Below are 16,473 nucleotides of genomic sequence, written 5' to 3' on the forward strand. Positions count from 1 at the left end.
TCTTTCTTTCTTTCTTTCTTTCTTTCTTTCTTTCTTTCTTTCTTTCTTTCTCTCTCTCTCTCTCTCTCTCTCTCTCTTTCTTTCTTTCTTTCTTTCTTTCTTTCTTTCTTTCTTTCTTTCTTTCTTTCTTTCCCTCTTTCTCTCTTTCTTTCTTTCTTTCTTTCTTCTTTCTTTCTCCCCTCCTTTTCTCTCTCTCTCTCTCACTTTTCCAGAGTCTCATTCTGTCAGCCAGGCTGAGTACAGTGGCATGATCATGACTCACTGCAGCCTCGACCTTTCCAGGCTCAGGTGATCCTCCCACCTCAGCCTCCCAAGTAGCTGGGACTACAGGCACACATCACCGTGCTTGGCTATTTTTTTTTCTTTTTTTGTAGAGACGAGGTTTTGCCATGTTGCCAAGACTGTGTAATATTTCTGATATTAGGCTCTCTGGAGCTCTCACGTTCAGTCTCTTGCCTTGAGGGGCCTGAAGAGTCAGCCTAGAATAATTTGAATTTGGCTCTATACTGAAAACATTTGCATAGAATTGAAGTCTTGTAATTGTCTTAGATTTAGATATATTAACTAAATAGAATCCATCCCATCAATTATAAATGATTTAATTTGTTCTTATACTTTGTCTTATTTTTGAGATTAATTTATGTCATGGGTGTATTTTTCTAATCACACACAAGAAGTTAAAATATTACCTAACTGCACCAAGAACTTCAAACAGGATGTGGCATTTAGAAGGCAGGACCAAATTTCTTCTTCTGAGGGCCTAAGTAGCCATCCAGCTATATATACATACATACCTGTGTGTGTGTGTGTGTGTGTGTGTATATATTATATATAATATATATATAGAGAGAGAAAGGGAGTGAGAGAGAATAGGAAATAAGAGAAGAATCCAAGGTATCATGGTATGAGTGAAAAGAGCAGGGGTTCTGGGGAATATGTGTTTGAATCCTGGCTTTCCTATTTACTGCTCTATAATCTTGGACCATTTAGTTATTTTAGTTTCCATTTACTCATCTGAAAAGGGGGCATACCATTACTTTCCATGGGTCATTGTGTGGATAGAATGTGCTAAAATACATGCAGTACCTAGGACAACACTTGGAGAGCTGGAAACACTCAATATTAGTCTCCTGGACTCCATGAGCATCTTCAGTGTCCTAGAGGAGAGACACCCCTGTGTCTATGATGCCTTTCTCTTTTCTTTTTCTTTTTTCTTTTTGAGACAGAGTCTCACTGTATCACCCAGGCCGGAGTGCAGTGGCACCATCTCAGCTGACTGCAACCTCTGCCTCCCAGGTTCAAGCAATTCTCCCACCTCAGCCTCCCAAGTAGCTGGGACTACAGGAACATGCCACCACACCTGGCTAATTTTTGTAGTTTTAGTAGAGATGGGATTTCACCATATTGACCAGGCTGCTCTGGAATTCCTGACCTCATGATCCACCTGCCTCAGCCTCCCAAAGTGCTGAGATTACACCCGTGAGCCACCACGCTGGGCCTGTGATGCCTTTCTTAGCAGGGAGGATAATTGGAAAACAGATATTCTAAAATCTCTGCCTTCATTTAGCAACTTGAAAACAGTACATGAAAAGGAACTAAGAAATTTTGAGGCCTTATATGTGTGTATGAGGAGATATCCTGCAACGGTTTAGATGGAACACATTCATTTTTTATTCATCTTGAAGGCTTATTATGAATCTTTAGATATAGAAAAAGGACCAGCCAACTGCTTGAGCTCTTCCCTCTACTAGATAGAGCAGGCGATGCATTAGAAATTGTAATAATCTGACACCCTCTGCCCAGGAAAATGCAAAGGAAGAGGTCAATTACTGTCAATTTTAATTAGATTCATTTATTCCTGCTCTTTGGCCCATTGAAATGATGATACATGAATGAAAATTCACAAATATTTTAGTAAGCTAAGACCAAGGTGCTGGTCTTAGCTTACTAAAGCTATGTTCTCTCTGCTTTAAAGTGAACATAGATGGGAATAGAGGGGCTCAGAGATGGGGCATTGACTGAATAAATCAACTGGGCTAAGAATGGGAGTTCAGGAAAGAGTTCAATCAAGAGGGCAACTATTTTAAAATAAGGGTTTTCAATTTGCAAATGAAGTTCTCAATTTTAATTCCCTTGAAGTTTTAAAATGTGTGGGCATTTGTTCTTGCTTCTCAGGATTGGAACCACTTTCTATTAGGGTGAAGATAGCAAGCACAGAAGCATATGACCTAGGCTCAGTCACCTGGATGCTCCCAACTAGGACTGTGAACTTTGAGGGAATGTTTTAAAGTTACAAAGTTGGTTAAGAAATGTTTCCCAGAGGCAATAGTAACTATTGTCTAGTGTAGCTGTGTCTTGCTGTGGCATGGATGGAGGTGTCAGTGGCAATGTCTTCCACAGATTCTTCAAGTGGATTGGTCCTACTGAATGGTCTTCCATGACTTTGGCCTTTTCTCCCTACCCCAAGTTTTTGTTCTCCAGCTCTCTTATTGATTGTGTCATCTAAATCACATATATTTCTAGTAGTTTCCTCTTTTGTTAAGGCCGAGAGTATTTCTTTTGCTTGCAACCAAGACCTGACTCAAACATATTGAGTTTTTAAAAATTACTTTTACATTTAACTTTTCAAGAATACATGTTTTGTAAGGAAAGATACACCTATGCTTACATCTTGAGGGGATATAAAAGAGAGTTGTGGGCAGGAGCAATGAGGCAGATTTGTAGAGACTTTCTAGAAGAATATTTTAATAGTGTTTGGAAGGCAGCAGTGGATATGGATAAGCCCAGAGAAGGTGAGAATACAGGGCAGGTGATAAGCATATCAGTTACATACAGCCTGGTCCTGGATCCTTTAAAAGAAATAATTCTTAAAAAAAAAAAAAAAATGAGAAAGAGATCTCTAGTCTGACTGGTTGGGTGCTATTTCCTGTTCAGCTCTTCATGCAATAACCTCACTAACTGCCACCCAATTTCCAACCTCCCATTCCTGGGAAACACAATGGAGAGGGAGGAAGTTGGCCAACTCGAAGAAACACCTGGAGATGAACAGCAGCTTTTTTTCAGTTATGCTTTTGACTTGGACAGGGAGTGGAAATTCTACCGAGGGCCCAACAGGTGATCTCCTTTGGGCTATGGACAAAGGCCACATGCTCGAGCTACTAGTTAAGCTACCTGTTTTTGTGTCCCAGCCAAACACAGTACACAACCTATCTGAATAGAAGACAGTGAGTCATGCAACCTCAGAATCTCACTTTCGTGAGAAGGCGTGTATCTGTGCATGTGTATGTAATCTGCTCATGGCCACAAAATAGCATTTCTGGCTTTCTTAAAGGTAATTAAACATCATGTCCCAAAGGGCTTATGAGAACACCGCCAAACTGCTGGGAGAAATAATAAAATATCAGGGCTTGCAGTACCATAGAGAAACGAGAATTTCTGTAGCCGGCTAAAAAAATCAGACTCTCCTGGACTCTTGAACAATTGGGGTACATAGAGCCATTTGGAGAGCACTAGGGTACTTCCTTCTTGATTTGTTTTGCAGTCCTCAGCAGCTGTCAGTTCCTTGAGTCAAGCTGGTTGGGACTGGAAACAAAAGATTTTTGTTTGAACTTTACATTTTTAAGAGATAGAAATGGCAACTTCAAGTGACGACAGGGCACACAATTGCTGTTCAAAGTCAACAGGAAACTTTAAAAGCATACGTTAGAGTCTTTGCTTTCCTGTTTCTCTTACTGTGTGTTCTATTAATGGGTGGATGAGGACTGTGATGTCACGGTAGTCAGGAGTGTTTAAGCATACAGTAGGCTGTTTGTTTAAGAAACTGCTTAGTTCCTCCACTCTGTGTTAACTCTTGGTAACTTTATATTTTGTTATAATTTAAAAATTATTTTAAAAATTGGAAGAATAGCACAAGGAACTGATACATATGCTTTATCCAGATCCACTGATAAAATGAATATTTTTTCCTATATAGAAAAGTATTTACATATATAGGAAAACAAATTTATATATGGATATATATGTATACCTATTCCTATTTTTATTCTGAGCTATTTGAAAGCAAGTTGGAGCTATCTTGACCCTTTATGCCTAAATAGTTCAGTATGTAAGAACAAGAATATATATAATTACAGTATAGTTATCAGGTTCTGGAAAATTAACATTAATATCAAACTTGTATTTAATCAACAATCCATATTCCAATTTTAATTGTCCAAATAGTGTCTTTTGCAGTATTTTTTTTCTTACCATGCAGAATGCAGTCCAGAATCACCTATAGCATTACTTGCCATGTCTTTTTAAGTTTCCTTAATCTATAATACTTTTTCAATCTTTCTGTATCTTTTTGATCTCCGTATATTGAGGAATCTATTACTCTTTAAAGAATGGTACCCTGACATTTTTCCTCCTAACTTCTCTAATTCTTCTCATTACTAAGTTCCTGCTACGTGTTTTAACAATTGACTCTGGCTCTTATCTCTATTAATCTTTCTGATTTCCTATTTGTTCCTTTCCTCCGTTCTATAATCAGATTTTCTATACTCCTTATAGAAAGTGAAAAATTGTTCCTATCAGTGTACTGAAATACAATAGATGGTTGCAAAACAGTCCAAGTGCTTATGTGGACATAATTGTTTTACTTTCTTCCTTTTATTGATCAAATAATTTGAAGGCACCTCTTTAAAATATAGACGTTTATCCATCCAGAAAGCCTAGGACAGTTTGTATAGCCACCTAGATTTTTCTGTAACAACTAAACGTTAGGCTCATTTGTAAATATTTCAGCAACTTGACACTTTGGAGATGTGCATGTCAGAAATTATTTAGGATCTGAATTCAATTAGGATAACTCCTTAAATCCAGTAAATGCAACCATCCAGACAGTCTCAATCTTCTTACTTCTTTACACGGAATAAGGCAAGGCTCCCAAGTTAGTTCCCATGAGTTTCCTCCTTGAGCAATTTCTCTTCTTGGAAACACTTGAGAGAAGGAGCTGTCCTATCTCACTGGGGCCCAGATGATCAGTGCTTGGCATTCCTTATCCTCTCTCCATGGTATTTTCTTGAGTCCAGTGGTCATTCTGGCAATTGGTTCTTGGCAACACACAAGATTCAACTTACCACTCCAAGGTCGGTAAATAAGAGAATAATACATGGAGATAAACTCTTAATAATTATCCCTGTTTTTATAAAATTTGAGTGAGGTCAGGATGTTCAGAGTCATATTAAAAATTTCTCAGCATTCACTATAATCTGTGTGAGAACTGGGACTCAGTGTTCTGAGAAAAGAGCCATGATTTCTGCCCAAGACCCAAAGTTCCTGAATATCTGAGCAAGTAACTTTATTTCCTTTAATTTATTCCTCTATAAAATGGGAATAATTATATCACAGAGATAATTTATGAAACTGCTGTAAAAGTGATAGCAAAGACTCAAGCACAGCATTCCGTAAATATTAAATCAGGACAATAATAATTTGTGAGATTTATTGTGAACTGCTGACCCTGCTTCACACAAAAGGCGGCTTACTGATAGAACGTATTTACCTCCATTCATTTAAAGCAACCTCTACAAGAAATTTTTATGAACAATGATCCTAGGTTTTTGCTGTCAAACAAGCTTGATTAAGCAGCATTATTCAGAATATCAACTGGCATTATAATGAAATTGGCATTTGTGGTGGCTGATAAAAAAATGAAGCTATTGTATGAGCACTTTTTTTTTTTTTTTTTTTTTTTTTTGAGATAGAGTCTCACTCTGTTGCCAGGCTGGAGTGCAGTGGTACAATCTCGGCTCACTGCAACCTCCGCCTCCTGGGTTCAAGTGATTCTCCTGCCTCAGCCTCCCGAGTAGCTGGGACTACAGGCGCCCGCCACCACGCCCCGCTAATTTTGTGTATTTTTAGTAGAGACAGGGTTTCACCATGTTGGCCAAGCTGGTCTTGAACTCCTGACTTCGTGATTCGCCCGCCTCAGCCTCCCAAAGTGCTGGGATTACAGGTGTGAGCCACCGCGCCCGGCCATGAGCACTCTTTAAACATAGTGGAGCCTTGTCTGGGCTTGGTCCATGTTGTCTGCCACTCCTCTTATGCCTCAAATGCATATAATTGCACTGTGCATGGTGGGAGGAAACATATGTTCATGCCCATCTCACACACGCATACCACATACCAAACGTTGCCTTTCCTTCAGTCCCTCATTGCCTTTCCTTCCAACTGCTCTGCCGCCCATTTCTCTCTACACTCCTCGTCCCACACAAGCCAGTCTTCTCTAATAACAATGCTGTCTTGGACCTGCCATCGTCTCTCTCTACAACAAAACATATTCAGCTCTGGTCTTATACCCACAGAGTCTTCTTCCAGGTGACAACCATTTGAACTGCTAAGCCAATCTGTTCTAATGAGATCATGAACAATACTGACTTTATGTGTTTCCTCTTCTCTTGCCTATTTCAGCAAAAACTTCTTGTTGTCAGTGTCTTCAAGGATCATGGCAGAACCAGTGAGGAATATTTTTGGTGGCTGGAACTTTCTTTTGCCTTTAAATCATGCTATTGAGGTAGGTATTCTGCAAGGGACTAGCTGTCAGACACTGCATTTTCTGCTAATTGAGAAAACATTCTGACTAAACTCATTCCCTGAAATAGGGCCTTGAGTCCAATCATTTTTGGCGATAGAGAAGTTGAATTCAAGGTCAAAACAATGGAGATTGATAGTGACTCCCTTTGTTTCTAAGGTCTCTGGTCTGGACATTTCTAGAAGATGCTTTACCACTCATCTAGGATAATCTTCATGTCTTACCAGAAGAATACCACCTACCAAGCTCAACTACTATATCAGCAAGATCTTCTGTTAGGTCAGAATAAATTGCATTTTGATACTGTAGAAAAAAATGACTAAGTGAAATCACCAATTTGAACTGTTGAGGTTGTTGGAATTCCTATTTATGGCATCCAAGGTTAGTAAAAGTCATAATTGCAGGCTTAGAAGGTATATGATTTTTTTTCATTCATTAGTCTGTCCTTGTATGTATCATCTTCTTTCCTTAATAATTCACTTTTTACCTTCTCATTTTTGCTTACATGTATTTTTCTTTTATCACTCCTTTACCCCTCCTTATGCTCCCTGAGTTCCTTTCTTCCCTTTCCACAGTCATCCTTTTTTTGTTTCAAGAATGATTGCTGACATGTTTTTTTTTTTTTTTTTTTTTTTTTTAGACCCATTTCTCAGTTCTTTCATCTCTCCGTCCTGGCTCTTCCTATCCAATTTTAAATGCATCTTGCAAACTTTTGAGGATGAAGCACACGTTTCTCTGTCTCACTACAACAGGCTGCCATAGAGACAGGAAATGAAACAATCAGCCCTGTGCTGGCATGAACTTCACCTTAGCATTAGCCACATTGGAGCCACCACTGAACATACTCATACTAGAATAAAGTTGTCCTGATCAGCATCATGGTCCTGGAGGGCATTACTGCTTCACACTATGGTTACCTCCCTGCCTGCGTACACACATGTACAGACTCATATAGCCACACATACATATTTACTTCTTATACATGGGATTTGATATGGCCTTCAATTTGTAGTTTGCCTTTACGGAATTTAGTTGCAGTACTTTCAGATATGCTCCCTCAACTGAATCAGTTTTAAGTAAAGCATAAATTAGTGGATGGGGACTTAAATTTGCCAATCCAGATAAAGTGTACAGAATCATTGTAATATGAGCTTTCTAAATAAGAATTTGCTGGAATAAATATGATGCCTTGGGGAGATGTTGGCAATATCATCACCTAATTAAGGAGAAAGAAACAGTGACACCACCTTTGGAAAGAATCTAAGATGCCATATAATTCCATTTTATTCTTGGGAAACCTTGATTACCATGACATAGGTGATCCAGATAAAACATTAATTTTAAGACCTTGAGGGAGGGAGAAATTGACTTGTCTCCAGGCCCAGAGCGTATCAGCAGAGGGATCAAGACCGGATCCCTGTTCTTGGCAGTTTGCAATACAGATATTTGGAAATGTTTCCCCCCCTGAGAATGTTACCTTAAAGTTACTATGAACTTTATTCTTAAAAGAATTCTTCATACAGTCTTAGATAGAGCATCTTTATGGTAGCTCTCTGACCACTCAAACAGTATTCATTGAGATGAATTCATATGAAGACATGTGGTAGAAAATAAAACACTTGGAATCACTTGATCTGATGTTGTTAGCACCTCTACAGATGACATAGTCTTTTTTCCTAGTAACTTATTCTCATTAGGCTTGACATATCCTAAACTTCTATTGAAAGGAGAATAACAACTTTATTTTGAAGTGGGGCAAAAGTTCACTGGCCTGGAAATTATTAAGTGGTTTGTCTACTAACATTATGAGCAATCATTTACATAAAGGCAGTGATAATAGGAAATTTCTCACAGCAAATGTATAGTATACTATAATTTAGATTTATTGACTCATATTCATGTGCTTTTAAAAATTTGGGGCAAAGTCAGGCTGATTATATGTGGCAAGATTTATGTTTACTCATTAGGCCACCCTAACAATTCCGTGAGTGTTAAAAATCATAAATATAAGAGTCAAAAACTTATTAATTATGTGGTTCAACTCCTCATAAGGGCACTGAGACCTTGAGAGATGAAGTGAGGTCTTCTGACTCGGAGATTCTTGCACTCTTCTCTCTGCTGTCTAGTAAGAAGTTGTTGCAGAATAAATCAAATCAATTTTCTTTGACCCCAGGAGGACTTTTGTTATTATTTTTCCAGAGTTGAGCATTTTTTTCCCCTGAATCTTTCTTAAAACCAAGGACTAACATTTGCTGGCAAAGGCTAGCATGAGATATACAGGATGTAGCTGTAGAACAAGGAGTATTTCCTGTGCAAAATGTACTGGCTTAATCAGAAATTGCATCCTTGATTTCATATTAAGTTGGGAGTTAAATCTTCCCACAACTTGGTATGTGGAGCCAGATATCTGTGAAACACTTGATATCCATGAAAATGGGGAAGAGATAGACATACTCTAGGAAAAGGAGAAGCACAAATATTTTAGTGTTCAGCTTTTAAATGCACCAAAACTGAAAAATCCACAGAATGAGACTGATTTTCGAATCCAAAGAAAATATTTACACCGTTCTATTTATAAACATAAATAGAACCATATGAAATCGCCTTTTCTATAGGCCCAATGTATTTAAATATTGGCAATTTCTTACAGTTCAACCAAATATTATATAATAAAAATCGTGGGAAACTAGAACATGTATATACATTTCAAGTGACTATGGTTTTTGCTTTCATACTGGGTTTCTTAAAAATTAATTCGACTATTATAGGCCTTAGTTAACTGTATATAGATTCTGGAGAATAGCAGTGAATGGGTAAGCCATGCTGGTCTGTTCACATTGCTTGGATCTGACCTCCATAACTGCATGGTTTTACCTCCACCAAAGCATTATTTTTTTCAGGATAATCTCCTGGTATTGCAAGGAAGCCAGCTACCTACTTCAAAGGGAATCATCCTGCTGCTATGTCTAGGCAGTTCTACTCGCCTTCTACTTTGCCTTTTAGGGCCCCTCTTTTTTTCTTTGCTCTGGCACTGATGTGCTCCTAGAAATGCTCCATTGTCTCTTTGTTCCTACATGCTCCAACACTTCTGCTCAGCTAAATGATGGCTAATAGCAGTGGGATAGGCTGCCAGCTATTATGGGTGCTTTGTGTGGAGCCTATCTGACCTTTTTATTATATAAAAGTGTTAAGCCAGTTATTAACGGAAGAGAAACTGAAAAGAAACCATATAAAGAAAAAAGTGGCAAAGCAAACCTACTTATAAATCAGCCGTCCTTTAATTATCTTGGAAGCAAAAACTTCCTCATTATGAATGATGGAAGAAAGTACGGTGGGAAGGCTTATCACCTGAACCCTGTGTCGGCATCAATTATAGGCTTTCTGGATTAATGCATTGAGATGTTGATTTCAGGAGCTCAGACCAGACTTTAATGGTCAAGAAAGCAGACACTCAAGAGAGTGATACAAAAAAGCTGATTCAAGTGTGAACTTTGCTGAAAAGGGCATTACTATTTGGTAACTCAGGTCTTGATCTTAATTCAAACAGGTAATGTAACCTCAGACAGCAAAAGAGCTGATGTGTATTTGAAAATGTCTAGATTCCACTTCTTAAGTGCTTTCAAGTTTCCACCCCAAAATGTTAAATTCTAAACTGTGCGTGCTTTTATCTCTTCTCATTTCCTTTACTTGTACAGTATATAGTAAAATTTTTGTTTGAAAAACACCAGACTTTTTTGGCCCCCCGACCCTCTGAGCCTTCACCCAAAGCACTCACTAAGTTGAATAAGACATTTTTTGAGGTCTGAAAGTGTCTGGTTCACTTTCTTTTATTGCTATTTTTCCTTTGGGTGCACTTCTGCATTTCAATATGTATTATTATAAATATTATCATTTCCAGGCCAAAAACAGGCAAAAAGTTCTGGAGGAACACAATTTTGCAGACTATAGATTTTTAGAAAAAATTGGATTAGCTGTGTATAAGCATCTAACTTTGCTTAAAATAGAAAATATCAAAATGTATCACTAGCCCAAATCCCCATCTGACTCAGATCCTTGAAGGTTGCCCTCCATCAGTCTGCCAGAGAGCCCCATATTCTATTCAGTATTGGTTTCTTGGTTTTGTAAAATACAAGGGTCAATGTCTCTAAGGAAGCTGCTGTTTATTTGGTAAGCCTTACTAATCCTTTCCCATTATAACAAAAAGACAATACAGTTTATCATAGAAGTAAAAACATACTGTTGCCGGCTATTTTCACATGCTAACTGGCACTAGAGTCTTGTACATTTTGTTTTCATGAGATATCCAGGTTACATGAATAATACACTGGGAGGTTTGGGTGATTTCTCAAACATTATTTTTGGTAGTTACAGAAACCAAAACCGAGAGGAATGTATATGTTTGTGAACATTTAATTACATGTCTATGTGCACAGGAATGAAAAAAATCATTTAACCAATACCTAAAAGAACCTTGTTAGGATGATGCTAACTTGTGGTCTGTGCATTTTGAACCAGATGCTAATAAGCTTTTGAGCCTTTTTGATACTGTCACTCAAAGATATTTTGTATTCTTTTCTTTTTCTATTTATCTGATTTGACTGCAATCCACTTTGTGGTGTTGGCTGGGTTTTTGGGTTGAGTCAAATTTTCCATACAACACAAAACTCTTTTGCTCTCACTCTGAGAATGTTCCTTAAATCAAGAATAGAGCACTGAGGAAGGGCTTGTACTAACCTGTCTTGAAAGCAAGTTTGTGTCTTCTTTTTCTTCTTTCTTCTCTTTTAATAAGACTAATAACTAGAGGTCTTAGTTGAAATAATGGAGATGTTGAAAGTGGATTTGAAAATGCATGGTAGCTGCCTAATCATGCTTGAACTTTCTAGTGGCTCACTTGCCTTGTGCTTTTTAATTGATGGGGCAGACATACCAAGTGTTTGGAGATGAACTGATACATGCCTGGATTTATGTGGCCCAGAGGCTAAGTTTGAACTTGCTAGCTAGTGGGAGAGCAGAGGGGTCACGTTCAGCTCTGGTTGAGGCTGAACTGCTGCTATGCAGTTCATATGGGGAGAAAAGCATTTTCCAAAGAGCATTTGGTCTGCAATAGAACCACAACTTTTAGTCCTCTGATATGCCAAATGCAGTACCAATGTAATTATCTGGATAAATCAAACCACAGATTGTTTCATACTCTAAGGTAACTATGAGAGATATTGACAATGGGCCCATGCATTTTCTTTTCTTTCCATAAGCTTTCTTCCCCCCTCACAGACCTCACCTTTGTCAATTTCCTTCTCTTTCTTAAAAAGTGTACAATCTCCTTGTGGTTCCTTTCTTGTAGCCCCTTGGGGACATGTGAATTTGTTGGACTTACTGCCTTTTTCTTCAAATAACATGTAGTCCTCCTTAAAACAGTATTAAACTGACTGATCCCTATATTTTAATTTATTAATGTAGGGGAGGAGTAGAAAAGAATGAAAAGAAGAAAGCAAATTGATATTTATTGAGAAACAGTCATGAGTCATGAATTTTGCTTGGTATTTTGTGAGCATCTTCTCACAAACTTCTGTAATATAATTAAGCTATTGTAGGTTAAAATCATTAGGAATAACAGGGAGTTATGTCAGCAACATGGAGTTCTCTGGCTTCATTCCTTGCCCGCAAAAGAAATCCAATTAGCAATTATCCACAGGCAAGAATTCCATCTTGAATATCCCAGAATTCAGGAGTGAGGCTGAGACACTCCTTTGGACCACAGAATCTAAAAATGCCATGAATGAATGGTAAGAGAATCAGTTTTCTTTGACTGCAGTCCACCTTTTCCAGACTGGCATGGCACTACATGCAGAAAGTTCTCGTGGGTCCACAGCTTCTGCAGTGTGAGGGATGAATTGGAGGTAAACATTCAGCATCCGTACCATTCTGAGACCCTTTGCTGGAGACTTGCTCCTGTCTCATCCTGTAAGAAATATTGGGAGTGCCAGCAGGGCTGGACCACCTGGGGTCAGTTGGAGCTAAGGACGTTGGGTAAGGCTCCATAAGAACCAGTGCATGGATCTTGGTAGTTGCTCTGCATTCCAATCAAAGAAGACGCCACAGCAGAGAAACTAGCCAACAGCATCATGCTGCAGGCAACACAGCAAAGATTCCAAAACACAGTACCACCCAGCCAGGAAAGACAACCCGTAACCTGGCCCAATTATACCTGAGAGTTCAGCCAGTGGTCTCACCAGACCACAGAGCACAGCCAGCAATACCGTTTAACCTCCACACAGGAAGTGACCCAGCTCAACTAGAGAATCCCACATCAAGGCCTGCCTTTTCGGGGTTGCAGTTAGCCAGCACATAGAGAATCCCAGGCTAGACTAAATAGTAAAGGCTATCACCACCAGACAGCAGCTGCAAAGGCTGGAAGAGATGGCCACCTCTTTAAATATGCAGACATCAATGTAAGGACACAAGAAAATTATGACAAATCAGGGAAATATAACACCACCACCAAAAAAAAAAAAAAAAAAAAGTGAAGTTTCAGTAATGAACCCAGGAATAAAGGATATCTATGAAGTGACAGATAAAGAATTGAGAATAATTCCTTTAAAGAAATTCAGGTAACTACATGAAGATACTGATAGAAAATTAAATACAATTGGGAAAACAATTCATGAATAAAATGCAAAGTTTGACAAAGAAATGGAAACAATTTTTAAAAACCAAATAGAAATCTTAGAGATATAAAACACAACAACTGAACTGAAAAATTCAATAGAAAGATTCAGTGGAGATTTGATCAAGCAGAAGAAAGAATCAGTGAGCTCAAGACAAGACATTTGAAATTATCCAATCAAAGGAGTAAAAAGAAAAAAAGAATAAAAAAGCTTATGGGATTTATGAGATAGCATCAAAAGAGCAAATATTTGTGTCTTTGGAGTTTAAGAGGCAATAGAGAAAGACAAAGGAGTAGAAAGCTTTTTTAAGGAAATAATAGCAGAAAACCTTCTAAACCTGAAGAAAGATATAAATACCCAGTACAGGGAGGTTAACAGGCACCAATCAGATTCAATCTAAATAAGACTACCCCAATACATATTATAATCAAACCGTCAAATATCAAAGACAAAGAGAGGATTCTGAAAGCAGCAAGAGAAAGGTAGCAAATAACTTATAAGAGAATTTTAATGTATTTAGCAGTAGACACTCAACAGAAACCTTACAGGCCAAGAGAAAGTGGGATAATACATTCAAAGCACAGAAAGAACACACCTCTGCCAACCAAAAATACTGCAGTGCTGTCCTTCAGTATTGAAGGACAGGTAAAGACTTTCTCAGACAAACAAAAGCTGAGAGATTTTATCACCCCAGACCCATCTTACAAGAAATGCTAAAGGGAGTTCTTCACACTGAAAGAAAAAAATGCTATTGAGATACACAAAAACATGAAAGTGTAAAACTTACTGGTAAAAGTAAGTACACTGGTAATAATATTTGGAATAGTCTAATATTTTAATGATGGCACGTAAATCACTTACATATTTAGTATAAAAGTTAAAGGATAGAATTATTAAAAATAATGGTGACAATAATTTGTCAAGGGATATGAAATATAAAATGTTATAAACTGTGGCATAACAAATTCAAATTGTGGGAGTAGAGTGAAGTGTAGAGTTTTGTTTTTGTTTTTGCAACCAAAGTTAACTTTTCATCAGCTTAAAGTAACCTGTTACAACTATAAGATGTTTTTTGTAAGCCTCATGGTAAGAGCAAAGTAAAACCTATAACAGATACACAAAAAATACAAACCAAGAAATCAAAACATACTACCAGAATCACTTAACTAAAAAGAAAGATAATAAGAGAGGAAAAAAGGAATAGAGAATCCACAAACCAACCAGAAAACAATTAACAAAATGGCAATAGTATGTCCTTACTTATCAATAATTACCTTGAATGTAACTTGATTAAATTATCCAATTAAAAAAGTGGTTGAATCATTTTTTTTTTTTTTTTTTAAAGACCTAACCATCTTTTGCCTAGAAGAGACTAAGACTCAGTTCGCTTGTAAGGACACATATAAATTGAAAGTGAAGGGACGAAGAAAGATATTCCATGAAAACACAAATCAAAAGAAGGCAGCAATGGTTATACTTAAATCAGATAAAATAGAATTTAAGTCAAAATTGTGAAAGGAGACAAAAATGGTCATTATATGTTGACAAAAGGGTAAATTTAGCTAGAGGATATAACAATTTTAAAGATACATACAACCAACATGAGAGCATCTCAATATATAAGGCAAATATTATAGATCAGAAGAGAGAGACAGATTGCAGTATAATTATAGTGGGCAACTCGAACACCTATTGTTTCAGCAGTGGACAGATTATTTAGAAAATCAACAAGGAAACATCAGACTTAAACTATACTTTAGGCCAAGAGAATATAATGGTCACATAGAAAACATTTCATCCGACAGCCTCAGAATACACATTGCTCTCAACTGCATGTGGAACTTCCTCCAAAATAGATTATATGTTCAACCACAAAATAAGTTTATAAAATTTTATGAAGATTGAAATCATATCACGTATCTTTTCTAAGTACAATAGTGTAAAACCAGAAATAAATAACAGGAGGGATTTTGGAAAAGTCACAAATATATGGAAATTATAAAATTTATTGAGACAAATAAAAATTGAAATATACCACATGAAAGCACATAGGATATAACAAAAGCAATTCTCAGAGGGAAGTTTATAGTAATAAACAGCTATATCAAAAAGAAGGCTCTCAACCAATCTAACATTGTATTTTAAGGAGCTGGAAAATTAAGATAAAACTAAGCCCAAATTTAGTAGAAGGAATGAAATAATAAAGATTTGAGCAGAAATAAATGAAATAGAGACTAGGAAAATAATTGAAAGGATCAAAATGAAGAGTTGGTTTATTTTTATTTATTTTTTATTTTGTTGAGACTGGGTCTCACTCCCATCACCCAGCTGGAGTGGCGTCATCACTATCACAGCTGACTGCAGCCTTGACTTCAGGTGATTCCACCGTCTCAGCCTCATGAGTAGCTAGGACTACAGGCACATGCCACCACGCTTGTCTAATTTTTCTGTATTTTTAGTAGAGATGAGGTTTTGCCATGTTGGCCAGCTGGTCTCGAACTCCTGGGCTCAAGTGATCCACCTGCCTTGGGCTCCCAGAGTGCTGAGACTACAGGTGTGAGCCACTGCACCTAGCTAAGAGTTGGCTTTTTAAAAGATAAAATGAAAAAATCATTAGCTTGGTTGAGAAAAAAGAAGAAAAGACTCAAATAAAATCACAGATGAATAAAGATACATTACAACTGATACCACAGAAATAAAAAGGATCACTAGAGAATATTATGAATAATTATATGCCAGCAAATTGGAAAACCTAGGAGAGGTGGATAAATTTCTGTACAACCTACTAATATTGAATTACAAAGAAATAGAAAAACTAAACAGACCAATATTGAGTAAGGAGATTGAATAGTAATAAAAAGTCTCCCATCAAACAAAAGTCCAGGACCTGATGGCCTCACTGCTGAATTCTACCAAAAATTTAAAAAAGATCTAATACCAAATTCTTTTCAAACTCTTTAGAGAAATTAAAGGGAGAGACTACTTCTAAACTCATTTTACAAGGCCAGCATTACCCCGATACCAACACTAGACAAAGATTCAGCAACAACTATCAAACTACAGGCCAATATCTCTGATAAACGGAGATGCAAAAATCCTCATTAAAATACTAGCAAACTGAATTCAACTGCACATTAAAAAGATTATTCACCATGGTTAAGTTAAATTCATCCCAGAGATGTAAGGATGGTTCAACATACACAAATCAATAAATATGATAAGTCTCATTAACAA

This window comes from Piliocolobus tephrosceles, chromosome 10 (genome assembly GCF_002776525.5).
Source record: "Piliocolobus tephrosceles isolate RC106 chromosome 10, ASM277652v3, whole genome shotgun sequence".
In the NCBI taxonomy this organism is placed as follows: Eukaryota; Metazoa; Chordata; class Mammalia; order Primates; family Cercopithecidae; genus Piliocolobus; species Piliocolobus tephrosceles.